The 14,460-nt window shown below is 49.8% G+C and overlaps 1 long non-coding RNA gene across 1 annotated transcript; it reads left to right on the forward strand.

The window, feature by feature from the left end:
- The first annotated feature begins 5,053 nt into the window (after positions 1 to 5,053).
- LOC142831272 (uncharacterized) lies at positions 5,054 to 8,682 on the forward strand. The gene is made up of 3 exons (XR_012906977.2): positions 5,054 to 5,190; positions 6,720 to 6,860; positions 8,405 to 8,682. It is a non-coding gene; the product is annotated as an uncharacterized LOC142831272 (long non-coding RNA).
- The last annotated feature ends 5,778 nt before the right edge of the window (positions 8,683 to 14,460 follow it).

The following is a 14,460-nucleotide window of genomic DNA, read 5'->3' on the forward strand; positions in this document are numbered from 1 at the left end:
GCAGCCCTTTCCAAAGCAGGAATAAAGTGCTTTAGTAACTTTCATTACTCCAGGAAGTGAAGTAAAACATGATTATTAAAGAGAAATAGTCGATGTCTAAAAGTGTTTATAACATCTTGGGGCTTCAGGGACCAGAGCCCCATTGCACTCATCTATACAAAGCACAGGAAACCCTCGCTTGCCCCAAAGAGCTGACACTCCAAGTACAGGAAAAGAGCCCACACATGGATGTGGAAAGGCTGGGGCATGCAAGGAAGCACTGAGAAATGCTGGTAAGTATTGCCAGGCATCAGCTGGCCCCTGAGGTCAGCAGACAGGCTGAGATATCAGAGATAACACCTGTCTTTTCTTCCCTTTCCCCCCTGCGACTGGCCTTGTTGATTGGGGCCAGTGAGAGACAAAGGGTAGACCAAGAGAAAACAAGGCCTGGATTTCTTAGGGTTTCCTCGCCCCGGTCCAGACAAGCTCAGTCTCCAAAACTTGAGGATTCACCCCTGAACTATTGAGCTCCACCCAAAAAGCACCAAATGCCCCCATAAAAGAAACAAAGTTTCATGCCCAAAAATGAAGTCTTCCATCCACATCAGCCCTCCCCCGCAAGACTCTCCTCCCACAGTAGAGTCTGTATCTCAGGGATCAAAAGCCTATGGCTCTGGAGCCAAATATGGCACCTTTGTCATTCCCAAAACACATGCAACTTTTTAAATTAAAATGAAAAATTAACTCAACGTTTTTAAAACGCATCACTACTCGTGTCAAGAGGGTCTTTTGGGGCTAGCTCACCTTTAAGCATGTTTCCTCTCCCCTTCCCTCCCCCGCGCCCAGAGGAGCACGGAATCGCTTCAGGTCTGCGGAGAACGTCGTTTGAGGCACGGCATCCAGGGAAGCAGCCAGCGAGCGTTGTGACTGTGGTAGGGGGTCACAGAAGACCCCTTGGGGCCGCTTCCTGGGATGAAGTGATTTAGTGTCTGTATTGCTCTTTGGGAGGGGGGTGATCTCAGCTCGGTGCCTGGACTGGGGGAGACCAGGAGACCTGGCCCAGCAGGACAGGGGAGGGTGGAGGATGAGATGCCCTGGAGAGCAAGGAGGTGAGTGTCAGGGGCTTTATCAGCACACCAGGAAGCAGCCCCAAGGGGTCTTTCGTGACTGCCCCCATCCTAAGAGTGATGAGGCAGAAGAGTTTAGAACAGTAACGTACGCGCCTGATTCACTGCCCCTCTTGCAGCCACCGTGCGGGAGGGTAAAATTGGCAGGATCTGTAACGGGAAGATGGACCACCCAGAGTGATGAGGACATGCCACCTGTGACTTCTGGGGAGCGGCATTCTCCACGGGATTGGTGGCAATGTGGGTCTTTGATAGAAGCCGGAATCAGGCTTCAGAAAGGGTCTGTCTACACTAGCCCCCTAGTTTGAACTAGGGAGGCTAAGGTAGGCATTCAAACTTGGAAATGAAGCCCGGGATTTAAATATCCCGGGCTTCATTTCCATGTTCTCGGGTGGGCGCCATTTTTAAATCCCCTTAGTTCGAACTGACTGCCCGTGGCTACACACGGCAGTCATAAATTAATCCGAACTAAATCCTTAGTTCGGATTAACTGTTACTCCTCCTGCAATGAGGTGTAACAGCTCCTCATTGCAGGAGGAGTAACAGTTAATCCAAACTAAGGATTTAGTTCAGATTAACATAGCAGGAGGAGTAACAGTTAATCTGAACTAAGGATTTAGTTCGGATTAACATTGCAGGAGGAGTAAAAATTAATCCAAACTAAGGATTTAGTTCGAATTAACTTCTGACTGCTGTGTGTAGCCACGGCAGTCAGTTCGAACTAAGGGGATTTAAAAATGGCGCCCGCCTGGGAACATGCAAATGAAGCCCTGGATATTTAAATAATTTGCAAGTTCGAATGCCTACCTTAGCCTCCCTCGTTCGAACTAGGGGGCTAGTGTAGACAGACCCAGAGAGTTTTGCATGGGTGAGGACTGAGCTAATGGTTAGACCAGAGGTGGGGAACTTAAGGCCTGGGGGCCAGATGTGGCCCCTAGGTTGTCTGGATCTGGCCCCTAAGGCGTAGGGCCTCCCCCAGCATTGGGGATCCTGCGCTGGTGTTCCAGCCCCTCTGCCACCTCCCTGCAGCCCCCAGCCCCTGACTGATTTTTCTGCGGGTCAGCGGTCCCCGACCCAAAAAAGTTTCCTCACCCCTGGGTTAGACAAGGAATTTTATGTGGAAAGATCTATGAATATTTGAGCTTTTCATGTGACCCCAAATCCATTCCTTTCTCTAGCTATTTCCAAAGCCCCTCTGTCTCCCGTACGTAAGACTCCTCACGCTTTTTGGTCAAAATAGCAAAGATCAGCTGCATTTGCTCTCTACTCTACACAGTTCTGCATGCGCCACCTCTAAACTCTCCCCTCCAGTGCCAGATTAATTTCCCACCTGAGATCATTCCCAACTCAGATCTTTCCAGCACCAGAGAGAATCCTTTTATCTGTAGAAATATAAATGTGAGCCAAGACAGAGACCTGACCTTCATCCACACCGACAAAAATAGACATGATCTTACAATCTCTGACTCATCCAAGTCATCGCTACCGCCGGCTGCTTTCCTACTGAAATCAAAGGGAAAGACTCCATGTGTGAAGGAAGGTTTATGAACTTGTTCCCTATATTTTCTCGCTGCACTGTAGAAGAAATGAGTCGCTTGGACTGCATTGACGACACACATTAAGCTCCTGCTAGGTGTCTTTCTGTGGATTGCTCTGCATAGTCTGATAACAATAGGGGATTCCTCGGTCAGATTGTATCATGTCAGCACAGTTTGGTTCATGTTTGCTTTTGGCATATGGTTAATTATGACATAACAGATGGAGACATCAGCAAAATTAATGTGCTGCTGGTCCAACTACTCTCACATTGATCAAACTGCAGCCCTCGTCTCCTGCCCTTCCCCAAATCACACCTCACAGCAAGCAACGGGCTCCGTGTCTCCGCTTCCTAGGCACTCCAGTAGCACAGATAAAATAACAGCAATTTACTATATATTGGGGAAAGTTTGTGCATCTGTCTGTCCATCTGTCTGCGAGCCCGTTTGTTCAAGAACTCCTCCTAAACGGTAAGAGCGAGCACCATCAAATTCGGTGGCCAGCTTCCTCTTCTCCTAAGTAATAGCAAGGCCAGGGTTTGGTTGTGCTAGAACAATGGGATTTGCTTGGAATCTGATTGTTTTTCGTAGAATGTGAAGCGAGGGGTCTGCTGGCAGGCTGGCAGGTTATGCGGCAGCATGCCAGAGGGAGCAGGTGTACCGGTAAGAGAGTAAGCGACTGGGGGCACGGCTCTGGATGTTGCCAACCCCCATACATTGGTAAGGGTTCCATGCTGGTGAAATGTTGGCTGGGCAGTGGGGCCTCCCCTTGCCCTGGCCATCCCCAGGGATTCGCTAGCCCCAAGGATATGCCAGCCAGGCACTGCATCCCCCACTATTCCAATGGCTGCACTACAGCTTCCGCAGCCCTGGCCAGTCCCAGGGAGCTAGTGGCCAGGGGAGCCGTCAGCCAGGCAGCGTGGCCCCCGCTGGCCCAGCCATCCCTGGGGATCAGCCAGCCTCCCATATCCCCCACTCCCTGCTGTGAGCTCCAACCCCCCCCCCCCCCGCCCCATGCTCTGATTCCTGCACCCCCACCCTCTGCTTGGAGCCCCTCCTCACCCCTCCAACCCAGAGTCCTGCTCCCCCCACATGCCTAACCCTGAGCCCGGCACCCCGACACACCTGAAGCCCCCTGCCCTGAGCCCCTCCATAATGACCCGAGCAATGCTGGGTAAATGTGCTAATTAATAATACAAACGCCCAAAGAAATATAGATGGACACAAGAATCAAAGCCCCAGATGTTGGAAACCTAAGTAGCATTTTCCTGAACAGACGAGATGCCCGGACCACAAGAGACTTCCACTTACTGCACAAAGGCCAACACAGACTCTTCAATTGAGTAGGAAATGAATGGCTAACCTTGGGGCGGATAGACGATTAGAACTGAAAAGGAAAGAGATGCCAGGAGTCCCATATGATGGGGACTAATTTGGCTACAACTATTCAAGAGAGAGATTTTGGAGTCCTTGTGGGGAGTTCTCTGCAAACAACCACTCAGGCTATGTCTACACTGGCATGATTTTCCGAAAATGCTTTTAACTGAAGCACTTTTTGCGGAAAAGCGTCCGTGGCCAATCTAGACGCGGTTTTCCGCAAAAAAGCCCCGATCGCCATTTTTGCGATTTTTTTTTTTTTTTGCGGAAAACAGTACTATGCTGTCTACACTGGCCCTTTTGCGCAAAAGTGTTTTGGAAAAAGACTTTTGCCCGAACGGGAGCAGCATAGTATTTCCGGAAAAGCACTGGCAATCTTACATGAGATCGTCAGTGCTTTTCCGGAAATTCAAGCGGCCAGTGTAGCCAGCTGGCAAGTTTTTCCGCAAAAGCAGATGATTTTAAGGAAAAACTTGCCAGTCTAGACACAGCCTCAGTGTGCAGCGGCAGTCAAAAAAGCCAACAGAGTGTTAGCAATCATTAAACACGGGATAGAGAATAAGACAGAAAATATCTTATTGCATCTCTATAAAACCAGGGGACAGCCACATCTTGAATACTGCGTACAGATGTGGTCGCCGCATCTCAAAAAAGGTATATTGGCATTGAAAAAGGTTAAGAAAAGGGCACCAAAAATGATAAGGGTTTTGGAACGGGTCCCAAATGAAGTGAGATTAAAAAGACTGGGATTTTTCAGCTTAGAAAAGAGGAGGCTGTGATAGAGGGCTATACAGTCATGACTGCTGTGGAAAACGTGAATAAGGGAAAGTTATTTACTTGTTCCCACAATATAAGAACTGGGGGGGGGGTCACCAAATGAAATTAATAGGCAGCAGGTTTAAAACAACAAAAGGAAGTTTAATGCCCTGTGGGCAGAGGAAGTCCTCCCTCCCCCCTCACCTCCCCACCCAGCCACACTGGGCATGCTCCAAGGGCTGGGGTAGTATAAAAGGGAGTAGCTCCGGCTCAGCTGGATAGGAAGGACCTATTGGAGGAGTGCCAGAGGTGGACTAGCCAGAGACTGTACTGAGCTGGTAGGGCCTCAGTGGGAGACTGGTGCAGGGAAGCCTGAGGACTCTGAGTCCATGTGGAGCACCCCAACACTAGAACTGGTAGGTAGTGCCCCGGGGAGGGTGTGGGAATGGTATCTCCCATCTGAGTGAACTCAGTGTGTTGTGGTGGGATTCCCTAGTGAGTGAGTGGCAGAGCACTCCCCCGAGGATAGGGTCCTGGGTTGGAGTCTGCTGGAGTAGGATGGGCCTGGACCCTGCCCCCCCCCCCCCCACCCCATTGGGGCTGTTGCTCCAACCCCTTTGACTTCAGCCATTAGGCATAATGTCCTGTTCCCAAGGGTAATATTATAGACTCTGGCCATTAGGCTGTACTATTCTGTGAGTCAAGGACTAATAGATACTGTGGCCATTGGGCTGCACTGCCTCAGGATGGGGTGTGCTTATGATGTGATTTCCTCCCCATACACCTACATGCCTTGTAAAACTAGCAGTGGGTGCTGCCTGGAGAACTGTCTGCCTGTTTCCTGGTGGAACACATTGCTGATTTAGCAGCAGTGAGGAGGCTAAATGTTGCCCCAAGAGAAAGGTTGATTCAAACCTGAAAGCTTTCCTGAGCCGAACCAGCTGTGTGTTTCAGGGCTCTTTGTTGCTGCGCTGCTCTCAAGTGCAAACCCTTTCCCTTCTGAGGGGAAAAGCCCTGCCTCCTGGCCAGACAAGAGGTGTCAGGGAAAACTCCCGGGAGTTCACCAGATGATGAAACCAAACTACTGGTGATCTCTTCAGTGCTAGCCAAGCACTAAGCAAGTGGAGGGTCTGATTTTCTGCCTGGCTCTCTTCCCAGTGGGACAAAGTGGGAGCTGCTAGGCCCTTAGCACTCCTGGTACAGGTGTGTGTGGGGGGGGCTGCAGCACCAACAGGGTTTGCACCCGCTTCCCCATGCCTGGGGGTCAGCCCTGCTACCAACCCACTGCCAGGTCTCTGGTCCTGCTGTCCTCACCGGCTGTGCCACTGCTTGCAAGTTCTGCCAGCCCTTGGGGTCCCATCACCCTCTGGCCTTGCCCCCCCCCCCCCCCCCCCGGGACCCACAATCCATAGTCTGCTGGCACCAGGTCACTCAGGAGGCTGGAGACCTGCCCCTGCAATGGGGGGCTGGGTGCTTGGTTCTTGCAGGGGGGGCAGAGACACTCTAGCCCTTTCGTTTAAATGGTGGCCAGGGAGCTGGGCGCTCCCAAAAATCTGGTCAGACCCTGGCCTTTCGCCATAAGCCCCCTCCCTCTCTCAGCAAACAGGATTAACTCGCACACCTGCCAGGCAGCATTTACAGCAGTAAAACATGGGCTCTGCCAGAGGCAAAGGTAGAGATCCAAGGAGGATAAACATACGCCCTATGTCTGAGAACTAGACTGAGCCCCACCCTGTGGCCTTGTCCCTTCCCCCGTGCCCCCCACCTAGTAACGGCTCCTGGGGCAAGCTCTCCTTGCTAGAGGCTTAGCTTTGCCCAGCCTTCCTGGCTGCTAGGAATTGGAAGACGAGCCCTGTCCTGGAAGGCACTCGTTTACTTACTTACACACGCAATCCTGATTCTTCCCAGCATCTCTAAGCTTGTCTCCTTGTATCTTGCCCCCTAGGTATGTTGTGAGGATCCTTTTGCCCTGCACAATCTCTTCCTCCAGCCATGCCCACTGCAGTGGGAATGACCCGGCCTGCTGCGTTGAACCACCGGGAGGATAATTTAGCAGTTGGTTCCTTCCGTGACACTCAGCCTTCAGGTGAGGCACAGACACTTTGTCTTCAGTGCAGCGGAATTCAAATGCTGCAAGAGTTGCTTGCACAGTGAAAACTCTTCTAGCATTTAGGATGTATCCAATCAAGAAGCATGAGATGCCCACCTAAAACTGGGGGAATTCCGAGTCTGTGTGGGACACGGTTAAAGCTGGCCCGGACTCGTAATGTGGGGTGAGGAGTCTTTCTGTCTCACCCGCTCCCGTAGTGTGTTCACTTTCCATCCTCACTTTACCCATTTTCCTCCTCTGCGACGTGCATTTCTTGTCTCCATCGGTACCTCTGTCCCCTTCCTCCATTCTCAATATTAGGGCTGTAAAATCCTGTTTAAAAAGTTTAACCAGTTAACTGGGATCCCGCGGCAGGGGACTGCTCCAGCTGGGCCACTAGTTATCGACATGCTTGAATGGTTAAGGCTTATACTCACTGGGTAACCAGTTAACCCTTTACATCCTTACTCAATAATGCCCATCTTCCTTCTCTACCCTTGTACATCCACTCCGTGTTTCCTCTCGCTCAGTACTCCCATCCTTCCTCACGCCATCAGACTCATTCAGGCTGGGCTTGGAAAGTCTGGCCTGCATTCCTTCATCTCCTGCATTGTCACCAGCAGTCGAGACTCCAAAGGGTTCAATGAGTCTTGGTGACAAACTGCAAACCCTTGTCACTCACAGGGGCTGTTGTATCTTCTGGAAAAACAATAGCAGGCCAGAGATCTGAACAAACGGACTCCAACGTAGGGAAACCTCCTGTGCTGAGAGAAGGAGCCATCTAAACCTGTTTGGGGGGAGACTAGAACTGTGGAGAGCAGGAATATTCTGTTCCCGTTCAAGGCAATGGGAAAACGCTTGTTTACTGAAGTGTTTGTAGGGCTGTCTCCCTAGCTGGGTCCCCTCTCCTACCAGCATGGCTACTGCAGCTCATTGGGGATGGTTTAGAGCAGTGGTCCCCCAGCGTAGTGTCTGTGGGTGCCATGGCACCCGCCAGGGCATTTATGTGCGCCTGCCTAGTGACCAGGGCTGGCCCGAACCATTCTTGCACCCTAGGCGCCCGGCGTGTGCACGGCCCCGCTGCTGGGCACCCGGCAGCCCCAAAAGGTTGGGGACCACTGGCTTAGAGTGACTACATGGAAGACTGTCATATAGACACAGGTTTCATTTAGCAAGGCACTTCCTCTGGCTGGCTCCTGCTGATGGTTAATGCTAAACCTCTTGAGCCAGAGTCTGTGGATAGTTTCACTTACTTCAGTAGAGCCACATCAGTTAACACCAGCTGAAGAGGCCCTCCCCCATGTAACAATTGACTGAAATAGTACAGTATTGGCTGGGGTGATGCCACAACCAGAAGAACACGGTGGTTGTCAGGCAACACACTCTAAGTTAGAGAATTTCCTCTGAATGACTAACTGCTCCCAGCCATGGAGGCTCGACAGCACAGAAACATCGTATGCTCGCTTCATCAGTGAATGAGCATCCGGGGGAGAACTCAGCCCTGGCTGACCTGTTCTCACAGCGTTACTTTCCTGTTACAGAACGTCCACCAGTCCCAAACACCACAGCTCGATCCCTTCCTGGGAGGCGGCAGAGCCCTGGATGACACGTCGGGGGAAGGAGGATGCACTTGTTCTTAGATGGCAGCTAAAAGCTGACTTGAGAGGCTAAAAAGCAATGGGACTGCAGTTCCAGGCTAGTCCACCCCAAACGCCCGCTCATGTAGCAGGAATCGGGACTAGCACTAGACCGGCTCTGGGTTGCAATGCGCCCATTTGTTTAATGGGGCTTTTATATTAAAATGACTTGGCTCCACTTAGCATTTTGGAAGTTTCACCGATCTTTAGTAGCAAACTTCCTGCGCAGTGGATTGCAGCTTTTCTAGCTTTGTCGTCTCTGGAGCCCATGTGCTGAAGGAACGGTTGCAATCCCTCAGCTTACCAACAGGGGGCGTCCTTCCTACCATGAGTCCTTCTCTCAGGAGTGGAACTATTTACGATGCTAGGTGCTACCCCGGTTATGATGGGCTCCCCCAGGGTGCCAGCTGGGCCTGGGCTACGGATGAGCCCCCAACCCACTAGCCTGAGTTTCCAGCCACACTGCACTGCTGGGACAAGCTAACAAGTCCCCCGGCCTGCACTTTCACCAGCATATGTACAGGTAGGGACATACCCAGCCCAGGGCGACTTAGGGAACGAAACATACGGATTGAAAGGGGTGGGATAGCGATACTGGCTTCCGTTTGAGGATGCTTCTGGTTCCCCTTGACAAAAAGACAGCAGAGAAGGGAATTCTTTCCCATGGCACAAACTCTCATGCTGCTTTTTTCAGATCTCAGGCAAAAAGGAAAAACAACCACCAAAAAGCCTAAACTAACGGGTTCATCAGTCACATTTCACCGGAAACAACCATCCCCTGCAAACAGGAAAGTGCTCAGGTCGAGCGTCTGTGGACGCAATAAAACGAGCTACACCACGGCGATGGCTACGTTGGCAAGATTTTGCGCAAATACTTTTAACGCAAGAGTTTTTGCATTAAAGTATTTGCACAAGAGAGCGTCTACACGGGCATGTGCTTTTGTGCAAGAGCATCCGTGTCAGTGTAGACACTCTCTTGCACAAGAAAGCTCCGATGGCCATTTTAGCTATCGGGCTTTCTTGTGCAAGAAATTCATGTTGCCTGTCTACACTGGCCTCTTGCGCAAGAATAGTTGCACAAGAGGGCTTATTCCTGAGCGGGAGCATCATAGTTCTTGTGCAAGAAGCACTGATTTCACACATTAGAACGTCAGTGTTCTTGTGCAAGAACTCCCCGCCAGTGTAGACAGGCAGCATGTTTTTGTGCAAAAGCAGCTGCTTTTGTGCAAAATCATGCCAATGTGTAGACAGCCCATGAGTTCTGCTCTCGAGCCAGGCCGGAACAAGGTTTTCCATCTTGCAGGAAGGAAATGTCACCATAAAACATAATTCTAACAAGGAGGGCTCCTTTTTGATTAACATGGAAATCCTGCCTTCTGACTTTTGACTCTTGTGTAATATGAAACTTTACAACAAACTAAATTGTTTCCAAAAATGGAAAATCAAAACGGTACCTTGGCAAGGTCAAAACAGAACACTTTGTCCTTATCAAAAATACTCGTAACTTTTTCTTTTGATGATTTCAGCAAACCATCTTTTCAAAAGCAAGAAGTATCACAGAAACGGATCAAATTGGCACTCTCCAATAGCACAAAGTGACATGTTCCCCACATGTCAGTGCTTTGTTAACCACCAAAGGGAACTGTGGAGTTTCATTACTGAGGGAAACAGTGAATCTAGCAGGAGACTGGAAAAACTCATGGCTGATTAAGATCTAAATATCTTCTCTAACTCATTACCAAACTTAGCCTGAAAATGTACAGATTTGCTGTTTCAGTAAATACTAGCAAAATGTCCTCCCTAACATTACCAAATCTAAGAGGAATGATGTTTATGTAGAATTCCAGTGTCCATTTGTAGGAGAAAAATAGAGCTGTTATGTTGCAAGAGAGAGATTGCTTTTGAGTGTGTCACAGACATGCAATTACCTGAGTCCCTTTTCTTCTCCATTGAGGAAGATCACGTTTGTGAGTAAATGTTACACAGTTGAGACCCAAACAAAAACATACTATTCTCTGAGCCATGTGTCCAATCAAAACAAAGCACACCGTGCTTATTCAAATAGTGACCACAGCGTAATTCACTAACATTGTTTGGCAAATTTCACAAAATAGCTGCTGGCAGACAATTTACAAACAAAGGGAGGTGACATTTGTCACAAAAGACTGAATACTTTGCAGTACTGGCAGTCCGAGTTACGCGGATCCGTACTTACGAACGGGGCTTTTCTCACCCCGGAGGACGCAGGCGGCGGGACCGCCCAGACGCGCCGCGGTCCCGCCGCCCGGTCCTCCGCGTCTCCATGGTCTGCTGGGGAGGATGGGGGGTGCAGCTAGTGCCCCTCCCCAGCAGACCAGGCTTTTCTCGGGGACGCCTGTGGTAGAGCAGCTGGGGCGCTGCTGGGTGGTCCCGCAGCGCCGCTCCTCGGCGCTACTGGACCAACCCGGCAGCACCCCAGCTGCTCTGCCCCAGGCGTCCCCAAGTCAGCCGCTGCTGAAACTGACCAGTGGCTGACTACAGGAAGCCCGAGGCAGAGTTTCTCTGCCCCGGGCTTCCTGGAATCAGCCGCTGATCAGTTTCAGCAGCAGCTGATTTGGGGACGCCTGGGACAGAGCAGCTGGGGTGCTGCTGGGTTGGTCCCCGCAGCGCCGCACCTCAGCGCTGCGGAGACCTACCCGGCAGCACTCCAGCTGCTCTGTCCCAGGTGTCCAGATTCAGCTGCTGTTGAAACTGATCAGCGGCTGATTCCAGGAAGTCCGGAGCAGAGAAACTCTACCTCGGGCTTCCTGTAGTCAGCCACTGGTCAGTTTCAGCAGAGGCTGAATCTGGATGCCAGTTCCGACTTACAAATTTGACATAAGTACAAACCTACAGTCCCTATCTTGTATGTAACCCGGGGACTGCCTGTATTCACCTAGCTGTTAATTAACACAAACACTGGCTCATGTTCTCAAGTTGTCCGTATTTTCTTTCTTTTGGAGAAAGCTGACTATTGTCACTTGAATAAGGAAATCTTGTTTTTAAAAAGCCAAATCTAATATGAGCAGCACAGCCATGCATTATATAACTCCCAGCAATACAAAAATTTTGGACACTGATACATTTTTTCAGAGGTGTAATCAGATGGGAGCAAGAACTCGCTGAGGGCTGGATACACAAGCCTTTAACACTGAAGGGGTAAATTCTCCAAGGTGACTTACTCCTGTATGCCAAACTTCCACGGTATCTTAAACTAGTCTCTCTTTAAGTGTGGGTGTATTTTTGCATGCATTGTCACATGCTAAACCCCAGGAATGCAGGTGATACACTCCAACATCTCTGTGGGGGTGGTTTATTTTCATATGTAAATTGTATAACATCGGAGCAGATAAACCCATTGGCTTTCAACCAGGTACTAGCTTTCTGAAAGTGAATGAAAGGAGTTATCAGTGTTCCCTGCAAGCTGTGTGCTTGGGTGGCTACTCAGGGGAGTTTAAAATGCTGCGCTACTGATTAGCAGAGCTCCCACAACTGGTTTTCTGTTTCTATTGGTAGTGCACATTTGCACATGCTTTGGTGCACTAAAAAAAAATCATTCTGCATGTGGCTGGAAAAAATCTGCCCATGGATGGAAAAGCTTAGAGGGAGCATTGGTTGTGACATCCCAACAGCACAAGTCTCCATCTTCTTGACTTTCTTTTCCAATAACCCACAGAATTACTTGAGGCTGGGGCCTATAGACTCATTCCTCAAATACAGCCTCAAGTGGAACAACCTACCTCTCCCACAGATCATACCCACTTTTCCTGGTGAGGAGCTAGATGTTTAATCTTGAGAAATCAGATGAATGCCAAATACATTTAATATGGAAATAAATGTAACAAGCTGTCCCCTGGATTTGGATTGCAATGCTTTGTGCCATTCTATTTTGGGGGGAGAGATGGTCAATTATCTACCGACCTGTAACCAGGGCAGGCTGCCTTAATTAGTGCTTCAGCTGTAATCCCAGCATTCGTTAGATCTGACTCTGCCGGTCACCAGCTATTCTGGCTGGGAGGTAAATAAAGCAATTGGCATTGAGTTTGATACGTTGGGGGTGGATAGCTAAAAGAGACTGCCACTTTCCCCAATCACTACACAGAATTGATCAGGAATTGTATTCGATATTGTCTAATCAGCCTGATAAATAGATGAATTAGATATTAACCCACTTTATTTAACTTGATTTATGTATGTTTACATTATGCACACACACACAGTGAGATTTCTCTCGTGGCAGATCTAGGGAGCTTTAACTTCTGAGAGCCTCATTTGAGACACCTTAACGGGCCCTGACTTTGTGAACATGCTGTTGCTTCTCCGGTAACCACAGCGGCAGACTCTTGGTGACAGATTCGCCTTCGGTGGAGTGAGGGCAGCGACAGTGTGGGCTTCCCAGCCAGGCTGGGTCTGCGGGGGTTGAGATTCCCTTCAGTGCCGTCTGCCTGAAGTGTCTCCTCTGCTTGCTTTTGTGGCTGTCTAGCCGCCAGCTCCACTCCGCTGACACAGAGCTCTTCACCTCTTCCCCCTCATCCTGCCTGCTGCCTCCTTTCGACATCACTTGGGCACCATCACCACGCAGCCTATCACTTGGGCCTGTCCCCAGGGCCCGTCTTTGACGGCCTTTCCCTCCGGCCTCCGCTCCAGGCCATGTGTGTCTTGCCAAGTCTTTCGGTGTAACATCTAAGAAATGGCCTTTGCTGTATAGCCACAGAGCTCAACCGCTTGGCCAGACTCTCCTCCTCCGTCTCAGTTAGTGGAGTATCCTGTTTCTCTGGCCTTGTTAAGCCAGACTTGCTCCCATCACCTCCATTCAGAGTGCTGCAGCAAAGAAGATTTTCCTAGCCTGTCGCTTTGATCACACCACGCTAACCGATCTCCCTCCTTCCTTCCCCCTCCTCCCCCACTTTTTCGGTTGCCTCTAAGGGTGTGTCTACACAGCAAAGCTCTTCCAGAAGAACATACTTATTCCCACACTATAAGAACAAGGGGTCACCAAATGAAATTCATAGACAGCAGGTTTAAAACAAACAAAAGGAAGTATTTCTTCACGCGGCACACAGTCAACCCGTGGAACTCCTTGCCAGAGGATGTGGTAAAGACTAGGACTTAAAACAGGATTCAAAAAAGAGCAAGAGAGGTTACAGGAAGCGAGAGAGGAGTACAGGAAGAGGTTACCCCTAGACCCTAATTGGCCTGGGGGCAGAGGAGCAGCAGAGTCTCCACAGGCCGGATCAGCCCACTTGGCGGGCCAAATCCAGCCTGCGGAAGCCCTTTTGCCCACTCCTGCACTAGACAATCAAAATGGTCCTTTTGTTCATTTATATCCACGGCTTTCGGCACTCTTGGAGCAGTCACTGTAAAAAGTCCCTGGCTTTGGAGCCGTCGCGGTGAAAGGCAGAGTTTGTATTTCATTCGTTGCTGTGCATGAAACGTGATTAGACACTTCTGGCTAAATGCTATGTGGCAGGTCAAACTAAGTTCAAAACATGTGGTTAACCAATTCCCTTCCCCCCTGCCTGTCTGTTTTACAGTTGTTCTCTGTTTTCTCTGAAAGCCTCTTTGGCTGGGAATTTAGGAGAGCTATTACTGCCTTTTTATAGTCCTTTTTTTTTTTTTTTTTTTTCATTCTCCATGGGAAGCTGTTTCCCCTCTTTTGGGGCTCTTGTTTTCCTGACCATGTCAGCAACATTAGGCTAACATTGAACTCTTTATGTGTCTTCTTTCCTGTGTGCACTTAAAGCAGTTCTGCCTCCAATTCTTATACAGACACTGACGATCACTTGAAGAGTCCCGTGCTTTCATTCTTTATGGTTTATGAAGCTTGGCCGCCAGACAGTTTGGCTTAGTAACATTTCCTGTATGTCGGCAATCTTTCTTCCTGACCTTGCAAACGTGCTCCTGAATAATTAGGCTTAGGCAAGTAGTCCAGGGAGTCCAAT

This window comes from Pelodiscus sinensis, chromosome 13 (genome assembly GCF_052426305.1).
Source record: "Pelodiscus sinensis isolate ZL-2025 chromosome 13, ASM5242630v1, whole genome shotgun sequence".
NCBI classification, from domain to species: Eukaryota; Metazoa; Chordata; order Testudines; family Trionychidae; genus Pelodiscus; species Pelodiscus sinensis.